The sequence below is a fragment of the Schistocerca americana genome, chromosome 3 (assembly GCF_021461395.2).
Source record: "Schistocerca americana isolate TAMUIC-IGC-003095 chromosome 3, iqSchAmer2.1, whole genome shotgun sequence".
NCBI classification, from domain to species: domain Eukaryota; kingdom Metazoa; phylum Arthropoda; class Insecta; order Orthoptera; family Acrididae; genus Schistocerca; species Schistocerca americana.
Genome location: NC_060121.1, coordinates 367,170,207 through 367,189,953, shown reverse-complemented (window position 1 = coordinate 367,189,953; position 19,747 = coordinate 367,170,207).

Below are 19,747 nucleotides of genomic sequence, written 5' to 3'. Positions count from 1 at the left end.
TTCACTCGTTCTCCATGGACTTTAAACAGCACGTGTACCTGAATGCGTGCACATGGATCAACAATCCATTTGAAATTAATTAAAAAACAGTCTAGATCGCAAATATACTTTTATTACAAGGTGACCGGTTCGACCGTCACGTGATCATCCTCAGATCCTTAAAACCATACTGATGGTTAAGGGCTGAATTCAACCATTCCTGCTCAGTGTACAGCCATTGCCGATCAGTATGGTTTCGAAGTCTGAAGACGGATGATCGAACCTGTCACCTTGCAATAAATGTGTATTTGCGATTTAGACTGCATTATAATTAGTTTCAAATATTCTATTTTAATCGCTGACTTACTCCGGCAATGTTTTCAAAAATAGTTAGATGCATTTGAAAATTAGAATGCAGCAACCAAGACGGCGGTTTCCAGAATGGCCACCATGTTGATGACATACCCTGACAATTTTGCCTCCTTTCCTGTTACATAATAGTTTACTTTAAACTCCTGTTTTCATTTTAGAAACATGTTCCCACACTGTTGACTATCTTGAATTGTGAATTACTTTAAACTGCTCGGTACGCTGGAACCCTGGCGTCAGGCCTGCACTGGCGTTATTTTTCGTATCTTGAAATCGTGACTCGTAACAGACATTTAGAAGACCAGGAACGTCGAGGCGGTTCATGATCACATTTCATTTCAATGTAAACTTCTGTCTTGTTGATACAACTTTTTCGGGAAGCGACTGGAGTAGATTATGTGAAATTTTCTACAGAATATTTTCTCAACTTTGGCGACTTAAATCGCATCGTGTTACAAATTGTCGTCCCACCTAGCACACTACTGAATGGTAATAACGACATTAGTTTATCAAAAATACGTCAGTTCATCGTTACGGTAAATCATATTAATGTGCTACACTTCTGAATATAATACAGTTTCACTGATATTACACCAAACATTATTTATGTCTTATTTAACATACAGATCATGAAGTGAAGATCCCATTGGATGGAGTATTCTAGAACCTGTTTCGTATCTCTTTGTTGCAGCTTATGTTAGATAAGCCGAAATGAGGCCATTACCAAGGCCGGAGACAAATCTTACACCATATTAACGTGGTGTCTCCTGGAGGTGACCCTCCCAACCCAACACCTGAGGAGACGATTCTGATGCAGTCGAGCTTCGCCATGAGTACCCACATCCACATCCATACTCAGAAAACCGCTTTCAAAGCCCACGCCAGAGGATATTTCTCAGTGTACCATGTGATTCTTCCCGTTGCGCCGGCCGTTGTGACCGAGCGGTTCTAGGCCCTTTAGTGCGGAACCGCGCAGCTACTACAGTCGCAGGTTCGAATCTTGCCTCGGGAATGTGTGTGTGTGGTTTCCATAGGTTAGTTAGGTGTGAGTAGTTCTAAGTCTAGGGGACTGATAACCTCAGATGTTAAGTCCCATAGTGCTTAGAGCCATTGGAACCTTAACGTTGCGTTTACGTAGGCATTTATGTGCCTTCTAACTGTCTAAATTCATCTTCGCAGTTCCTACCAAAGTGGCACTTGCATGCAGATGGATAATGGATCCTGAGCTATGTCATAGGATGAGTCAGACTAGTGAAATTTCTGCTTTACAAATAACTGTATCTACGTAAGTAAAGATATTGGGGAACCTAACAATCCGGGTCGGAGGTTTCTTAGGCCTCCTCATCCATTATAGCTGGAAAATACTGAGAGACTGTGATTTTCACGGAATAACAAATAACAGTGCGGACTCCGTAAAACAAATGAGCATCAATGTGCGTAGCAGTGCCTGGGAGTCGAATTCGGCTGTAGATGCTGGGGCGCTACCAGCAATACTTCGCAAGCAATCTGGTTTCCATCCAGCAGGAAACGAGTTCACATAATAACACAACTCGCAATACCTCACAATCATGACTGGATTGATTCGCAATATTGCGAAACAAAAACAAAAAAACAAAAAAAATACTAGGCTGGACCCCTAAAAGCATAGCGTCAATAATGCCTCTAGCAACAACCTGAATTCTGCGATTTGGGGAGGCATGTTGCATCGCCTCGCGTGATTTTAGACGTATTTCTAGCTTTTAATGTGTGGCCGTTTCTCACACTTTGACCGTAAAAGACATTATTCGCCCCATGTAGCGTGCGGTAACCACAGAATCTTTTGTGAAGTGATGTATTCTGTAGCACATGAAGAGGCGATGGCTGTGGACACTACGACTGCTTACCAGTTGTAGTGCGACACTGAATTGGTGTATGGTTTGTTCAGACTCCGACCCATCTATCCTCTGTTACATTCCGCTAATATCGATGGTGACCCAAGCGATCAACACTTTGCGTACGTCAACGGATCACGGCTCAAAAATGGTTCAAATGGCTCTGAGCACTATGCGACTTAACATCTGAGGTCATCACTCCCCTAGGCTTAGAACTGCTTAAACCTAACTAACCTAAGGACATCACGCACATCCATGTCCGAGGCAGGATTCGAACCTGTGACCGTAACAGCAGCGCGGTTCCGGACTGAAGCGCCTAGAACCGCTCGGCCACAGTGGCCGGTCGGATTACTGCCTAGTAGTCATTTACTCATGGTAAGCTCCCGACACACACCAACAAAACACAATTCTCTGATTTAGCAGCACGTTAATCTACTGGAATTATCTCTTGCTCTAGCTTTACATTAACCGATCTAATTTTTGAAGTTATGACACATTTATCATGAAGACAATCATTGATAATTACATACTCACTGTCACAATATTTCTCCTTCTATTTATTCAAATGACTGCTTTTGAGAAATCTGGTATAATTATTAAAAATTACAGGGACCATAATGTTGGATATCAATCAGTTACACAAAGTGCAGCTGAATTTTTTTTAAAATCTTATAACCATTACTACTTAATATATATTTAAATGATATCCTTCATGAAGCGTAATTATGAAAATGGCAAATTCTTCTGACAATGCCACGCGGAGTATCAGTGTGGTTTGAGGCGTCATGTCACGGATTGCGCGGCCCCTCCGAACGGAGGTTCGAGTCCACCCTCGGGCATGGGTGTCATCTTTCGCACTCTAATTATTGATTTATTCTGCAAAGCACGTTGCGTCTCCTGATCGATTTCTTACTTTCTAACTTTTAAGATTTTTTTCAACGTAGCGATTCTCCATAAATGCAGATCAAAACTATGAGTCTGGTCATGAGGTGTAATTGTATGGTTTAGATTGTAATAAAACGCTGCCTCCGAACGGTAAATATCCCGGTTTCAGATTTCGGTCCTACAGTTTTTCATCCATCATGATGCTTCTAGCCGGCCGAAGTGGCCGTGCGGTTAAAGGCGCTGCAGTCTGGAACCGCAAGACCGCTCCGGTCGCAGGTTCGAATCCTGCCTCGGGCATGGATGTTTGTGATGTCCTTAGGTTAGTTAGGTTTAACTAGTTCTAAGTTCTGGGGGACTAATGACCTCAGCAGTTGAGTCCCATAGTGCTCAGAGCCATGAAGCTTCTACATTTCTAGTATAGGTTCAAGTAATTTCAAGAAAACAGAAAGAAATCCTAGTGACTGTATTGAATCTGTAACGATGACTTTTGCAACTACGAATGTTTCATTTTAGATTTGCCCACCTTATCCTTCCCGGGACGATGATGCTGCGGAATCTGAGCGAATTAAGGTTTTTCCGATCCGTTTCAGAGTTACTACAATCCTCCACGCCGCTTGTGTGCAAGGCAGCTGATTCTGCCTTGGGTGGCAAACGCTGGGCTTGCTGCGGCACCCGATACCTGGCGACTAGGTGGCGCCAGTAAGTAGAAGCGCTGAACAAGTGGAGATAAATCTGTCTGACACTGCAACTCACCCATGTTGAGCTCGTCTACAGGTGTCGTACAACAAATATTTCTGCAAGCTGGCGGTGTCGCAATGTGTCGCCTACGTGCGCGCTGGCCGGTGGAGCTACAGTATCCACCAGAGCGGCAAGCACATGTGTAGACGGTGATGGGTGCAATACTACTCGTTGCCTAATGTCACAGTGGCCTCCATAATCCCTCATGTCTGTGGTTTTAAATCTACTATTAATTAGTGAAATAATTCCAAGGCAAGATGTAATACACAAGTTTGTCAGGATGAAGCTCGCCATTTTGTTTTCAGACGTAGGGATTGTGTCACATAAAATGTTACACAAACTCTGCGGTTTTGCCGTCAGTTTTCGAGCTTCCTGCTTGACAATTAGGCAATCTTTCTGTAAGTCGTAAGATGTCATAATACTAGGTCTACAACTATGCTTCCGCCGTTTTTTCTCGAAGTTCGGGGCTTTATTGTGAAAAATTTTCAAAAAAATTATGATTCATAGTATTGCCCATCGCTGGCCACTACATACTGCCATCTTTCGGATAGCATACGAATCCTGTGGCGGAAAAACTAGGCGTCTTTTGTGAGGATCCATGAATCGATTCAATTTTGCAATTGATCATATGATCGGAAGTGCTGGTCAGCCAGACTGTATGCCACTGATCGAAAAATGTGGTAGAGACAGCAACATATGGAGAATACGGCGGGAGGGACAGGACTTCCCATTTCAACGTTTCCATGTATATTTTGATGGGTTTTGCGACTTGGGGTCGAGCACTGACCTGCTGCAAAATTACCTTTACGTGTCCATTGCTGTATTGTGGCCGTTTGCGTTTCACTGCTGGGCTCGATAATGATGTCCTGTGACTGTCTTCGTCTGTTTCAGCAGCTACGAAAACGTTCTGTCTTCCACCACCATGCCGGTCGTCGACATCAAAATCACCGTTCTTAAGGCGTTGAAAACATTCCCTGCACGTTCTTCCACTAATAGTTCCCTCACCTTAGGTCTTACCCAGCATTTTAAGAGACACAACCACAGATTTGTTCATGTTAAAGCAGAAAGTTAAAACTTCCCGCAAATGGCGAGAAATGGGTACGTAAGTTGTACTTAATCGAGAATAACCTTGTGAGGCAATCACAAATCTACTAATATTTGTATGGCATTATGTTTACAGATGCCTAAGCTTATTGTATTACACCTATGACCAACCACCTGAACTCCACTTGCCGCTACTGCCGCCTATTGCAAAACGGTGGAAGCAAAGTTGTAGACCTAATAACTTCTGTATAGCACCCACTTTTCACAGAGCTCGTAATGACTCCCACCGTTACCAGTGAGAGGCAACGAACAAACTTCACGGTTTCATCCCGTCAGTATCAAGAATCTGAGATGGAACAATAAGACAGTTACAATGTACGTGCGAGGAAATCCCCTCGTAATGTTTCTGACAAGGGAACCTCCTCATCGCACCCCCCCCTCAGATTTAGTTATAAGTTGGCACAGGGATAGGCCTTGAAAAACTGCACACAGATCAATCGAGAAAACAGGAAGAAGTTGTGTGGAACTATGAAAAAAATAAGCAAAATATACAAACTGAGTAGTCCATGGGCAAGGTAGGCAACATCAAGGAGCGCGTTAGCTTACGAGCGCCGTGGTCCCGTGGTTAGCCTGAGCAGCTGCGGAACGACAGGTCCTGGGTTGAAATCTTCTCTCGAGTGAAAAGTTTAATTTTTTATTTTCAGATAATTATCAAAGTTCAGGCACTCACACATAATCAACTTCGCTCTCCAAAATTCCAGGACATGTTCAGATTTGCTTGGACATATACAGGATTTGACGGTCTACGCACGGAAACATTTGAAAACGTAAAAAACATATGTTTTGACAGAGCACAGGGAAAACTGTGCGACTGTGAAACTGTTGCACTCATTTGATGCAGTTTGTGTGACAAACTCTTATGTTTTCATCACTTTTTTGGGAGTGATTATCACATCCACAAAAAAACCTAAATCGGGTAAGGTAGAAGAATCTTTTTACCCATTCGCCAAGTGTGCAAGTTAGGTGGGTCGACAACATATTCCTGTCATGTGACGCACATGCCGTCACCAGTGTCGTAAAGAATATATCAGACGTGTTTTCCTGTGGAGGAATCGGTTGACCTATGACCTTGCGATCAAATGTTTTCGGTTCCTATTGGAGAGGCACGTCCTTTCGTCTACTAATCGCACGGTTTTGCGGTGCGGTCGCAAAACACAGACTCTAAACTTATTACAGTGAACAGAGACGTCAATGAATGAACGGACAGATCGTAACTTTGCGAAAATAAAGAAAGTAAAATTTTCACTCGAGGGAGGACTCGAACCAAGGAACTTTCGCTCTGCAGTTGCGCACTCTAACGACGAGACCACGGCGCTCATCAGCGTACGTTGTCCTTCATGTTGCTTATCTTCCACATGGACTACTTAGTTTGTATATTTTGCTTACTTTTTCATAGTTCCACACAACTTCTTCCTGTTTTCTCGATTGATCTGTGTTCAGTTTTTCAAGGCCTATCCACTGTGTTAATTTATAACTAAATCTGAGGGGGGTGCGATGGGTAGGTTCCCTTGTGAGAAACTGTATCCAATACAAATTTTCCTGGGTCACTTCTACTATTAAGATCCATGTTCCGTGCTAACTTTTGACTCTTTGCCTGCAGCCATTTACACACGAAGTACTGTAACTTATTTGTGCTTCTAAGCCTCACAGCTTATAACTGAAGAGATAAAAGTCATTGTGTGCCTCCTAATAAAGTGTCGGACCTCCTTTCCCGGCATAGAGCAGCAACTCGACGTGATATGGTTCCCTGCAGAAATACCGAGCCATGCTGCCTCTATAGCCGTCCTTAATTACGAAAGTGTTGCGGGTGCAAGATATTGTGCACGAACTAACTTCTTGATTATATCCCATAAATTTGCAACGGACTTCATGTCGTGCGATCTGTATGGCCGACTCATTCGCTCGAACTGTCCAGAATGTTCTTCAAACCAATCGCAAACAATTGCCGCCTGTTGCCCGGGAACATGAAGCCCATGAATGGCTACGAATGTTCTACAAGTAACCGAACATAACCATTTCCAGTCAATGATCGGTTCAGTTGGACCAATTCCATTCCATGTGAACACAACCCATGTCATTATGGAGCCCGCACAAACTTGCGCAGTGCCCTGAAAGTTGGGTCCATGGCTTCATGTTGTCTGGGCCACACTCGAACGCTACCATCAGCTCTTACCAACTGAAATCGTCACTCATCTGACCAGCCCACGGTTTTCCAGTCGTCTAGGGTCCACCCGATATGGTCACGAGTCCAGGAGAGGCACTGCACGAAATCGTGCTGTTGCAAAGGCAGTCGCGTTGGTCGTCTGCCGCCAAATTTCGCCGCACTTTTTCAACGGATACGTTCGTCTTACGTCCAACATTGGTTTCTGCGGTTGCTTCAAGCAGTATTGATTGTGTGTTAACACTGACAACTTTACGTAAACGGCACTGATCTCGGTCGTTAACTGAAAGTCGTTCCCCACTACGCTGTCCTTGGTGAAAGGTAAGGCTTAAAATTTGGTATTCTTGGCACACTCTTGACATTGTGAATCTCAAAATATTGAGTTCCCTAACGATTTCCGAAATGTAATGTCTCATACCCATAGCTGTAGCTACCATTTCGCGTTCAGAGTCTATTAACTCCCGTCGTGTGGCCATAATCACTCCGGAAAACTCTTCACATGAATAAGCTGAGGACAACTGACAGCTCCGACAATGCAATACCGTTTTATACCTTGTGTACGCGATACTACCGTTGTCTGTACACGTCCAATCGATCTCCCATTACTTCTTACTTCCTCGTCATGAGACTATTGATGGGTGTTCTATTTTAATTACTAAAAAACCGCCTGCCGGGGTGGCCGAGCGGTTCTTAGCGCTACAGTCTGGAACCGTGCGTCCGCTACGGTCGCAGGTTCGAATCCTGTCTCGGGCATGGATGTGTGTGATGTCCTTAGGTTAGTTAGGTTTAAGTAGTTCTAAGTTATAGGGGACTGGTGACCTCTGAAGTTAAGTCCCATTGTGCTCAGAGCCATTTGTTAAAAAACCATTCAAAAGCCAAAAATTGCACAAAATATTTTTTACTCAAGACAACCGGTTTCGACAGTCTTTGCTGTCATCTTCAAATTTAAATCTCTTTCTTTAGTAAAACATTTTCATTTTATGCTGAAGCTCATACACAGTCCATTATAAACGTTTTTCATCATCGCTACAGTATTTAAAAACATAAAGCACTTTGTGCAAAAGGCCATGTCCATATACAAATTGCTGACAGGTGCTTGTTACATGATACAAATACGGTACACAATAGTACATCTGTTTACACGTGCTGGACACATACTAAACAGTGTGAAAACACTTTAAATGACGTGTAAGGTACCCCATTTAAAGAGATTCGCACTGTTTAGTATGTGTCCACCACAAGTAAACAGATGTACTTTTTTGTATCGTTTTTGTATCACGTAACAAGCATCTGCGAGCAATATGTATATGGACTGGCCTTTTGGACAAGGTGCTTCGTGTTTTTAAATATTTTAGTTATGACAAACGTTTATGATGTGCTGAGTTTTATCCAATTGACATCTTGTGCATGATGTTCAGTGTAAAATGATCATGTTTTACTACAAAAAGATGCTTGAACGTGAAGATGACAGCAAAGACTGTTGAAACCTATTATCTTGAATAAAAAATATTTTATGCGATTTTGGCTTTTGAATGGTTGAAAGTATCATAGACGACATCGTTCTAAATTAATTATTCAGCAAACTTGCATCTGACTGTGTCTGTGAACTTGTTTCTTGCACTCCTCCACTTTGCCAGAAATGCAACATGTATTTGACTCAGCAATAAAATTTAAGAGAATAATGCCGTTTGTGCAATGCCATTAAGATGGTACTGGAAAATTAACTTTTGGCCCTGAGGGTTACTTGGTTCTTTCATTGGTGGGTAGCTTTACTCTACTATTCATTTTCATATTCAATTTAAGCAAAGGATTTGGATTATGATTCAGGCTGTTAGATTTAAACGCATTGTTGATCTTAATATATATATATATATATATATATATATATATATATATATATATATATATTGTTAAAATTTTAAGTCCTACATAAAACCTACCATTTCCAACATTTTTGTAGCACGAAACACTCTTACAAAAACGTTTACCAAACGCTTACTGTGTCAAACCTAACTTTGAATATTATCTAACAAAATCCAATTTGAATTGATTATATATCTTCTCTCATTTACGTGCTAAAGTTTGGTCAGGGGCAGCGACCTACTTTAACGCTGTTACCACACGTCTGATTACTCTGGGCACCTAGCTGCGACTCCTCCCTTAAAGCTGTCTGCACACGTCTGCTTCCTCCGGGCACCTACCTGCGACTCTCCGGTTTTTTACTACGTGCGTCTGGCTCTTTTAACCATCAAAGATCCTCCTACTCAAAGATATTATACTCGTTCCACCTTGCGGTTGGCAACGACTATTTTCTGGAGCTACCCTAATCAGACCTTAGCACATACCTTTCATAACCCCCTGGTCCACTGGACCAGAATTTTGTGGGGGGATCTGTGCAGTTAGCATAGATTTCCCCACGAAATTCGTAAAAAAAAATACGATGTAAGATACAATACAAAGCATACACAGTATTCTAATTAAAAGAATATTACACAGCAATAAAATTCACCAATAGAAACATAGAATGTGAAGTAAAATGCATAATATCAGTAGATTGTCAAATTGCAGTGAATCAAAATGTACAAAACAGAAACAAATAAATTTAGGGTTTCCTTTCAGCTCAATGAAAATGTACACTAAACTTTCGCAACACAATGAAACATACTCTCATGAAATTCTTTATATCAGCCTGTGTGGTACCGTTCTCATTGTACCGTATAAAAATTATAAAAGTCCTTCCAGCATCATTAAAACTGACGATAAGTCAAGCGCCCAGAAGATCACACAACACAAACGGCTGGATCTCGAGTGATGGCATGACGGGAAGCGTGGTCTACTGGTGAAGGGCGTTACATTGTATTCAGCGAAAATTCCCGATTCTGCACGCATCGAATGACCATCGTGGGCGGGTATGACGACGACCTGGAGAGAGGTCACATTTTGGAGAGACACGGTAATGCAACTCCTGGCGTCATATTGTCAAGGCCACCGGCTGTGATTTCAAGTCTCTGCTCATACTGATAGAAGGAACTGTGAAAGTACAACGGTTCATCACGCAGTCCTGTGTCCTCAAGCGTTACCACTGTGCGACAGTTTTGTGGTGCCCTTTTTCAACAGGATAATGCTCGTCCACAAGTTGCACGTACCTTTGTGAAGTGTCTGCCTGATGCTGAGGCACTCCTGTGGCCAGAAAAATCCCCACTGGAAATTGTGGTTGACCATCACCGGCGACAACTCCGTTCCAGTGTCATTATCTAGTATATGGTGAACCAGTTATAACAGTTGAGTATCAGCTTGCCCCAGAAGAGGACATAACTGCTTTATGATCGCCTCCCCAACCAAATTAGTACATGCATCCAGGCTAGCTGGGGTTCAACATCATATTCATATTTCCAAGTTCTTTGCAAATTTGACTATCCCGCGTACGAATTCATACACAACGGTAACGTGACGTGGGCTACCGAGTGGTGCGGCAACTGTCGTCATAGAAAAGCTGGACAGGAGCAGACATGGTTAACAAACAAGCAGAAGATTTGCTTAACTTGTCTTTCTCCTACATATGAAGACGCATTACAAATAATACAGCAAGAAATAAAATCTAGTCACCCGTGTCACAAAGAAGAAGCTCCAAGCGCGAGCGGTCTGAGTGGCTGCCGCCGGCCGTCGTATATTGCGATGACAGAGGGTGCACATAATACGGATACGCATGTTGGCGTGGTTCAGTGGGAGCACACCATTGTGTCCGACAGATACCGTGCTTCCGCTATTGGCAGCTAACGGAAACTTGCCACTCCGTTACCAGCTGTGGAATGCCAGTTGGTTGGTATTGATACATGATACCACAGACTAGATATTGTATTCACTGAAATGCACTGAAGCGCCAAAGAAACTGATATAGGCATGCGTATTTAAATACAGAGATATTTTAACAGCCAGAATACGATGCTGCGGCGGGCAGCGCCTATATAAGACAACAAGTGTCTGGCACAGTTGTTAGATCAGTTACTGCTGCTACAATGACAGGTTATCAAAATTTAAGTGACTTCGAACGTGGTGATAAAGTCGGCGCACGAGCTATGGGACACAGTACCTCCGAGGTAGCGATGAAGTGGGGATTTTGCCGTAGGAGTGTACCGCAAATATCAGGAATCTGGTTAATCGTCAAATCTCCGACATCGTTGCGGTCGGAGAAAGAACCTGCACGAACGGGACCAACGACGACTGAAGAGAATCGTTCAACGTGACAGAAGTGCAACCCTTCCGCAAATTAATGCAGATTTCAGTGCAGGACCATCAGCAAGTGTCGGCGTGCGAACCATTCAACGAAACACCATCGAAATGGGCTTTCGGAGCCAAAGGCCTGCTCGTGTACCCTTGATTACACGACATAGAGCTTTACGCCTCGCCTGCGCCCGACAACACTGATATTGGCCTGTTGATGACTGGAAACACGTTGCCTGGTCGGACGAGTCTCTCAGATTGAATCGAGCAGATGGACGTGTACGGATATGGAGACAACTTCGTGAATCCATGGACATGCATGTCATCAGGCTGTAGGGAAGCAGCCTACTCACGCCGTATAAAATTCACATCAGTCTTTCCATTGTGTGCCAGCCAGTCCGCTGTAACTAGCTCTGACGTCATAAATATTGCGCAATACTTAAAAAAATCAAGTAAATAACCTGAAACGTTTCTAGCATGTCAGGAGTAATACTAAATCAATATGTGTTGAATATCAGTTCAATAACTTTAACCATTTTCGAAATTTGGACGTTTTTCTGTAAAAATCATTGGCGCAACAGAAAAGAGCTAGAAACTTAAAAATTTGTATTTAGATTCCTTTTGCATAAGAATTTAGTAGAAACAGTATTCTGGATCTCACAAATTAAAATTTTAGTTGAAATTCATGATTTTCTGGTTTTTGTCTTAGAAATTAAGGAAGCAAGATAGATAAAGTAGGCGAATAAATAAGGATGGGATGTTTAAATTTAAGTATAAGGGAGATCCGCTATAATCATAAAGATATGAGAAGTTTCAACTGAATAACTATAAAACTATAGCGATAGCGTATCTCCAAAGGGCAAGTTCAGAGCTCGTCTACTGCGTGTAGTGCAATTAAATTAATTCTCTCGCCCAAAATATTTGACTTAGCCACGTCAGACATTTATTGTGATTACTTACCTGTGTGCTGAATGCACATTTAAATTTAGAGCTTCATCGGCCATCAGCAAAGGAAGCGATGATTTATTCAATAACTTAAAGTGGTGCATTACTAGCCCAGCGGCTAGTCGGGAGAGCAATTTTGATCAGGCATTCCCTTAGCCGTCCGCACCGCGGCTTTATACAGGGTGATTCAAAAAGAATACCACAACTTTAGGAATTTAAAACTCTGCAACGACAAAAGGCAGAGCTAAGCACTATCTGTCGGCGAATTAAGGGAGCTATAAAGTTTCATTTAGTTGTACATTTGTTCGCCATTTCAGCCAATAAAGTTTTTGGTCCCTTTTTCTTCGAAGGTGCTACTGTAACTGGACTACAGTATCTGGAGATGTTAGAGAATTGGCTGTTCCCTCAGCTCGAACAAGAAGCACAACAATTCATATTTCAGCAGGATGGAGCGCCACCACATTGGCACTTATCTGTCCGTAACTACCTGAACGTCAACTACCCGAGGCGATGGATCGGCCGCCAGGCAGCCCATGACAGAGCGCTTCATCACTGGCCTCCAAGAAGCCCTGATCTTACCCCCTGCGATTTTTTCTTATGGGGGTATGTTAAGGATATGGTGTTTCGACCACCTCTCCCAGCCACCATTGATGATTTGAAACGAGAAATAACAGCAGCTATCCAAACTGTTACGCCTGATATGCTACAGAGAGTGTGGAATGAGTTGGCGTATTGGGTTGATATTGCTCGAGTGTCTGGAGGGGGCCATATTGAACATCTCTGAACTTGTTCTTGAGTGAAAAAAAACCTTTTTAAATACTCTTTGTAATGATGTATAACAGAAGGTTATATTATGTTTCTTTCATTAAATACACATTTTTAAAGTTGTGGTATTCTTTTTGAATCACCCTGTATATAAGAACGCTGCGCGAGAATGAAGGCCCCAGTTCTCCCCAGACGCTGAATAGCACACCACCTGTGCCGGGAGTCGCGTCGCATCGGTATCATTGCTATAAACAGCCTCGGATGCCGTAATAAGTTACTCGGGATATGCGTAACCATGAAATCGTTTTCGAGTGAAGTGTTAATTCTGGGATGTCTTTGATGATCTATCTTCAGTTTGCGTATGTCGTATTTTCACGTGACGTCGCGGGACAGACATTCTACCATTATTTAGCGTGGCGTTTGATGAACATTAACATCAAATTATGGCGAGCATTCACTTAAACATTTAATTTGAACAGTTATAGTTGCATCAGCGCATTAGACTCTGAACTGCTCCGGTAGTTGGATTGTGTGGATTTTTTTTTTTTTTTTTTTTTTTTTTTTTTTTTTTTTTTTTTTTGTCTGTGACTTTCAGAATATAGTGAACATTTTAGACAGAATCGTTTTTGATTATGAATCCCAGACAATCTCCTAATTCCTCAGAGCTATAAGCTGTAGCTATAAGTGTATTTCTCAGATGAAGTGGGCACTAGGAATTCTAATTACAGGCTTCACGTTTTGCTAATCACTTTCTGGTTGCCAAGATTACCGTTAGAGAGTCAGTGTTGAGAACGGCAAACAACAACACAGCATTGAACAAATAATAGGCACATTTTAAATAACCAATTAATTCCACCCGCCGCCCCACATATGGTGCATCGGCCGGGAAATGCATCTTTTCTACATTACATTCTACATTTTTATATAAACAATTAATTCCACCCGCCGCCCCACATATGTTGCTAATCGGCCGGGAAAAACAAATAAAACATTTTAAATAACAACAATAATTCCACCCACCGCCCCACAAGGCGACTGTTCAAGCTGGTGGAGGCTCTGTAAAGGTGTTGGGCGTGTGAACTTGGAGTGATATGGGACCCCTGGTACGTCTAGATATGACTCTGAGAGGTGACACATACGTAAGTATCCATTTATGTCCATTGTACATTCCGTCGGACTTGGTCAATTACAGGGGTATAAGGCGGCACTCCGTAAGTCCAGAATTGCTACAGGGTTGCTCCAGGAACAGTCTTCTGAGTTTAAATACTTCCGCTGGCCACCAAACTCCCCAGACATGAACATTAATGAGCATATGTGGGATGCCTTGCAACGTGCTGTTCAGAAGAGACCTCCACCCCGTCGCACTCTTACGGATTAATGGACAGCCCTGCAGGATTCATGGTGGCAGTTCCCTGCAGCATGTCTACGAACATTAGTCCAGTGCATGCCACGTCGTGTTGCAGCACTTCTTCGTGCTCGCTGGAGTCATACATGATATTACGCAGGTATACCAGTTTCTTTGACTCGTCAGAGTAATATCACGTCATCTCAAACCAGTTTCATTTAGTTGGTTTCCTCCTCCACTTCTGTATGCTTCACTTTTTTTGTCAGTCACTGTATCTGAATAATCTTCATATGCTGTCGACATTCAGTTTCTGTTGTCCTATTTGGAGTGCATGTCTGATTTCAATTTATGTATTGATGCCAGGCTGATACATAACAGCATGCAAAGAGCCTCTAGTTACTGATATTTAAGATAAGATTTCCATAAGCGTTATGCTTATGATTTTCTTAACAGAAATATTCTGTGTAATCATATGTTAGCTATGAACAATTGTATCGTACACCAAACGTTACGACCTGTAAGTCATAGGCGGCAGCATGTAATGTGTATTGTGACATAACAAGAACGCTAGTTCATATTATTGTTCAAAAGGTTTATTCTTCACAAATGTAGAGGAGCGTTGCCATGAAGAAGTATATGTCAAAGAGATAGAAGAATCGCGTTCTAGCACAAACACTTTGACGGAAACCAAAATGCAGGACATATTTTTCGAGTATCTGTGATTGTGCACAGCTTTTACCAAACCAGGCAAACTAAACGACGTAATTTTTCCCCCTTTTACGTCAACTGCAAACTTTGACATGTGCCGATGTTCACCTTTGTGCAACCACAACGGTACATTTCAGCCAGTGAGCTTTCGGATGTTGGTTTGCCAGATGACACAGTACCGTCAACCAGCGAACTACAACAGTGATCGATCTGAGAACATATTCCTGAACAGCATAGCCCGACTCGAGGAGAGATTTTCTGTTCCCTCGGAGGTCACTTGCGTCGCCCATGTCCTTGCAGTTCATCGGGAACAACGATTCTGGCCTCGGAGTTTTTCTCTGCAGGTTTCACATATAAAATTATCTCGGTGTTCAAGCCGCATTGTGTCTTAGTTAAAACTCTCACTTCGAGAGATACTCACCATCCTCGTCAGGAGACTGCCGCGATCAATGTGTTACACATTTTATCATCACCAAATGAAACAAAGAATAATAGCCGATGGCTGTACACATAACAGCTAAACGAGTAGGAAGATAATCTGTCAGCTGCTGGAGGGTCTCCACGAGCACGCTGTATGTAGTGTCTGCATTGACTACCGAAGGGTACAATATGAAGGATTCACATATCGAATAGATGTTCGTCTAAACTAAGATGCGGTGAATATGGAAGCCAAAGAATTACTTTCGGAGCTTGATCATGTCCTTCGCAGTATTTTCGGACTTACCTAATCGTGTAGCAAGATCTAGTTGGGAGATTCCATTCTCCTCCGGGAAGACAGTGAATGTCATCTGCTCAAATCAGTCGTAAAGTGATGGTGAAGTAAATAGTTGCGGAAAAGAAATTTAATTAAATTTGGTCTTATAGACGGACGACAAATAAATCTAATTGGATGCTTGTACAATTCTGTACAGATTATGGGAAAAAATTGTCCCCTTCTGGCACCAGGTTTATTGTAGATAGAATGGAACAACGAAGAATTCGAAGTGATGGGATAAAGATGCAGGCAGTTACCATTTCCGACATAAACATATCTAAATGTCTTTATTGCTGACGTCAAACTACTGTAGAACGATACAACACATTTTGTACCCCATACACCGTACCTATATGGAAACATCACTTCCAAAACTCTCTTCCGTGAGAATCGCGCCGGCCGCGGTGGCCAAGCGGTTCTAGGCGCTCCAGTCCTGAACCGCGCGACTGCTACGGTCGCAGGTTCGAATCCTGCCTCGGGCATGGAAGTGTGTGATGTCCTTAGGTTAGTTAGGTTTAAGTAGTTCTAAGTTCTAGGGGACTGATGGCCTCAGATGTTAGGTCCCATAGTGCTCAGAGGCATATCAACCATTTGAACCGTAAGGATCATTATGGTTTCCGGAGGCAGCAAACTTGTGAACCTCAACTCGATCTGTTCGTCATTCGATGCAGTTTCGCATTGTCCCCTAATAAACAGATTACTGATTACTTGATCATCTTTGTTATTAGACTAGCTGACAAACCCGGTATTGCCCTCGTATTCGTTATGCCAATTGTCTGCTAGAGACGAAAACGAAAAACGAAGTGTGATAATAGCGTAATATCGAAAAAATTTCATTTCCTCGTATTCGTAAAAGCGCTTTTGCAATTATGGAGTACACACGGTGTGAAATGATCCTGAACAGTTTCTGTAAGCTGGGCACAGCTGCTTCGCGAGTCTACAACGTCTCTATAGCAACGCCTCTTCATAGCTCTATAGAGGGCTATTGTTACCGCCTACATCCATTTGCACTTCGCAGCTGAAAGCTGTCAAAAGCGCTGCCAGGTGTCCGGGATCTCCTTACGTTGAGTCGCCTGTAGGAATGTTAGAAGTAAAGAATAGATGTATTAAAACTTAATCCACAACGTGGCTTTTTTTTCAAATGTCTCACTGTTTATAATTCCATATCTCTTGAAATATGTCGTACAATTGTATATTTCTACACTCCTGGAAATGGAAAAAAGAACACATGGACACCGGTGTGTCAGACCCACCATACTTGCTCCGGACACTGCGAGAGGGCTGTACAAGCAATGATCACACGCACGGCGCAGCGGACACACCAGGAACCGCGGTGTTGGCCGTCGAATGGCGCTAGCTGCGCAGCATTTGTGCACCGCCGCCGTCAGTGTCAGCCAGTTTGCCGTGGCATACGGAGCTCCATCGCAGTCTTTAACACTGGTAGCATGCCGCGACAGCGTGGACGTGAACCGTATGTGCAGTTGACGGACTTTGAGCGAGGGCGTATAGTGGGCATGCGGGAGGCCGGGTGGACGTGCCGCCGAATTGCTCAACACGTGGGGCGTGAGGTCTCCACAGTACATCGATGTTGTCGCCAGTGGTCGGCGGAAGGTGAACGTGCCCGTCGACCTGGGACCGGACCGCAGCGACGCACGGATGCACGCCAAGACCGTAGGATCCTACGCAGTGCCGTAGGGGACCGCACCGCCACTTCCCAGCAAATTAGGGACACTGTTGCTCCTGGGGTATCGGCGAGGACCATTCGCAACCGTCTCCATGAAGCAGGGTTACGGTCCGCACACCTTTAGGCCGTCTTCCGCTCACGCCCCAACATCGTGCAGCCCGCCTCCAGTGGTGTCGCGACAGGCGTGAATGGAGGGACGAATGGAGACGTGTCGTCTTCAGCGATGAGAGTCGCTTCTGCCTTGGTGCCAATGATGGTCGTATGCGTGTTTGGCGCCGTGCAGGTGAGCGCCACAATCAGGACTGCATACGACCGAGGCACACAGGGCCAACACCCGACATCATGGTGTGGGGAGCGATCTCCTACACTGGCCGTACACCACTGGTGATCGTCGAGGGGACACTGAATAGTGCACGGTACATCCAAACCGTCATCGAACTCATCGTTCTACCATTCCTAGACCGGCAAGGGAACTTGCTGTTCCAACAGGACAATGCACGTCCGCATGTATCCCGTGCCACCCAACGTGCTCTAGAAGGTGTAAGTCAACTACCCTGGCCAGCAAGATCTCCGGATCTGTCCCCCATTGAGCATGTTTGGGACTGGATGAAGCGTCGTCTCACGCGGTCTGCACGTCCAGCACGAACGCTGGTCCAACTGAGGCGCCAGGTGGAAATGGCATGGCAAGCCGTTCCACAGGACTACATCCAGCATCTCTACGATCGTCTCCATGGGAGAATAGCAGCCTGCATTGCTGCGAAAGGTGGATATACACTGTACTAGTGCCGACATTGCGCATGCTCTGTTGCCTGTGTCTATGTGCCTGTGGTTCTGTCAGTGTGATCACGTGATGTATCTGACCCCAGGAATGTGTCAATAAAGTTTCCCCTTCCTGGGACAATGAATTCACGATGTTCTTATTTCAATTTCCAGGAGTGTATATGTACATTCAGCAGCTTATGTGGATACCGTTTAAGAAATATGTCGCAAATGCAGTTAGGAAGCAAAGAAGCCGGCCAAAGTGGCCGTGCGGTTAAAGGCGCTGCAGTCTGGAACCGCAAGACCGCTACGGTCGCAAGTTCGAATCCTGCCTCGGGCATGGATGTTTGTGATGTCCTTAGGTTAGTTAGGTTTAACTAGTTCTAAGTTCTAGGGGACTAATGACCTCAGCAGTTGAGTCCCATAGTGCTCAGAGCCATTTGAACCATTTTTGAAACAAAGAAGTAATAACTTTTAACGTCGTGCATAATCTGGCAGATTTTCACGCATCTTATTTTTTTTTTGACGTCATAACTCCTGAATTCTAATAGGTAGGTTCTTTCCCGAACAGTGATTGCTATGTAACAGTAAGGCGTATGTGTACCAAGTTTGGTTGGAATCGGTCCGTTGGTTAAGGAACAGATGTGGAGTACACTCATACACATACATACATCCATTTTTGTAATACTTCCGAGGATTCTGGACTTCCTCTCATATAGAAATCAACACATAGTCACTGGGCGATGTGGTAAGATGTGAAAGTAACATTGGTCGTTATCAAAAGGTATGTTGTATGGCCATTACGTCCTAGACGATTTTGGACAGGACACAGTCACACATGCTGCTTCTTTTGGCTATTAAATTTTGTCTCCCCCCTGCCCCTCTCCTCACACGCTTCCTACCGTTCTCCTGACATGGAACCAAGTGAGTTCTTCTTCCTCTTTCCTTGAATAAAGAGACTGCAGATATTTTACACAATGACGACTATTGCTCAAAATGCGGACTTCTAGGACCTTCGCCAAGTCGTCCATCGTTGGAAAAAAGATGTCGCACTGAGGGGTGAATAAGTGGAGAAGGACTAAATCCGTCAACAAGTCCCATGGTCACAGCTTGACCTTTTTGAGGTTAATTAAAAACTGGACAAGGGCGAGTAGGTGCCGGACTACGACGGTTCCGTAAAAACCTAATTACGTACAATATATAGGTAGTTGATCCTTAGGTTTCGATGAGTGAGTTTGTGAGTATCAAAATATGTCACATAAATAGCAGTATCTTTTGACTGCATTGGCTTAGAAGCTTAAATGTTTTACACCACCAAGGCCCCGTAGTATTTAACAGCTATTTCAACGTCACATCTCAACTCGTTCCCGAGATGAGAGATCTAATAGACAGACAGAGAGACAGATGGGCAACAAATGGGAAAAATATGTTATATAATTATAAATGAACGATTTTCGGA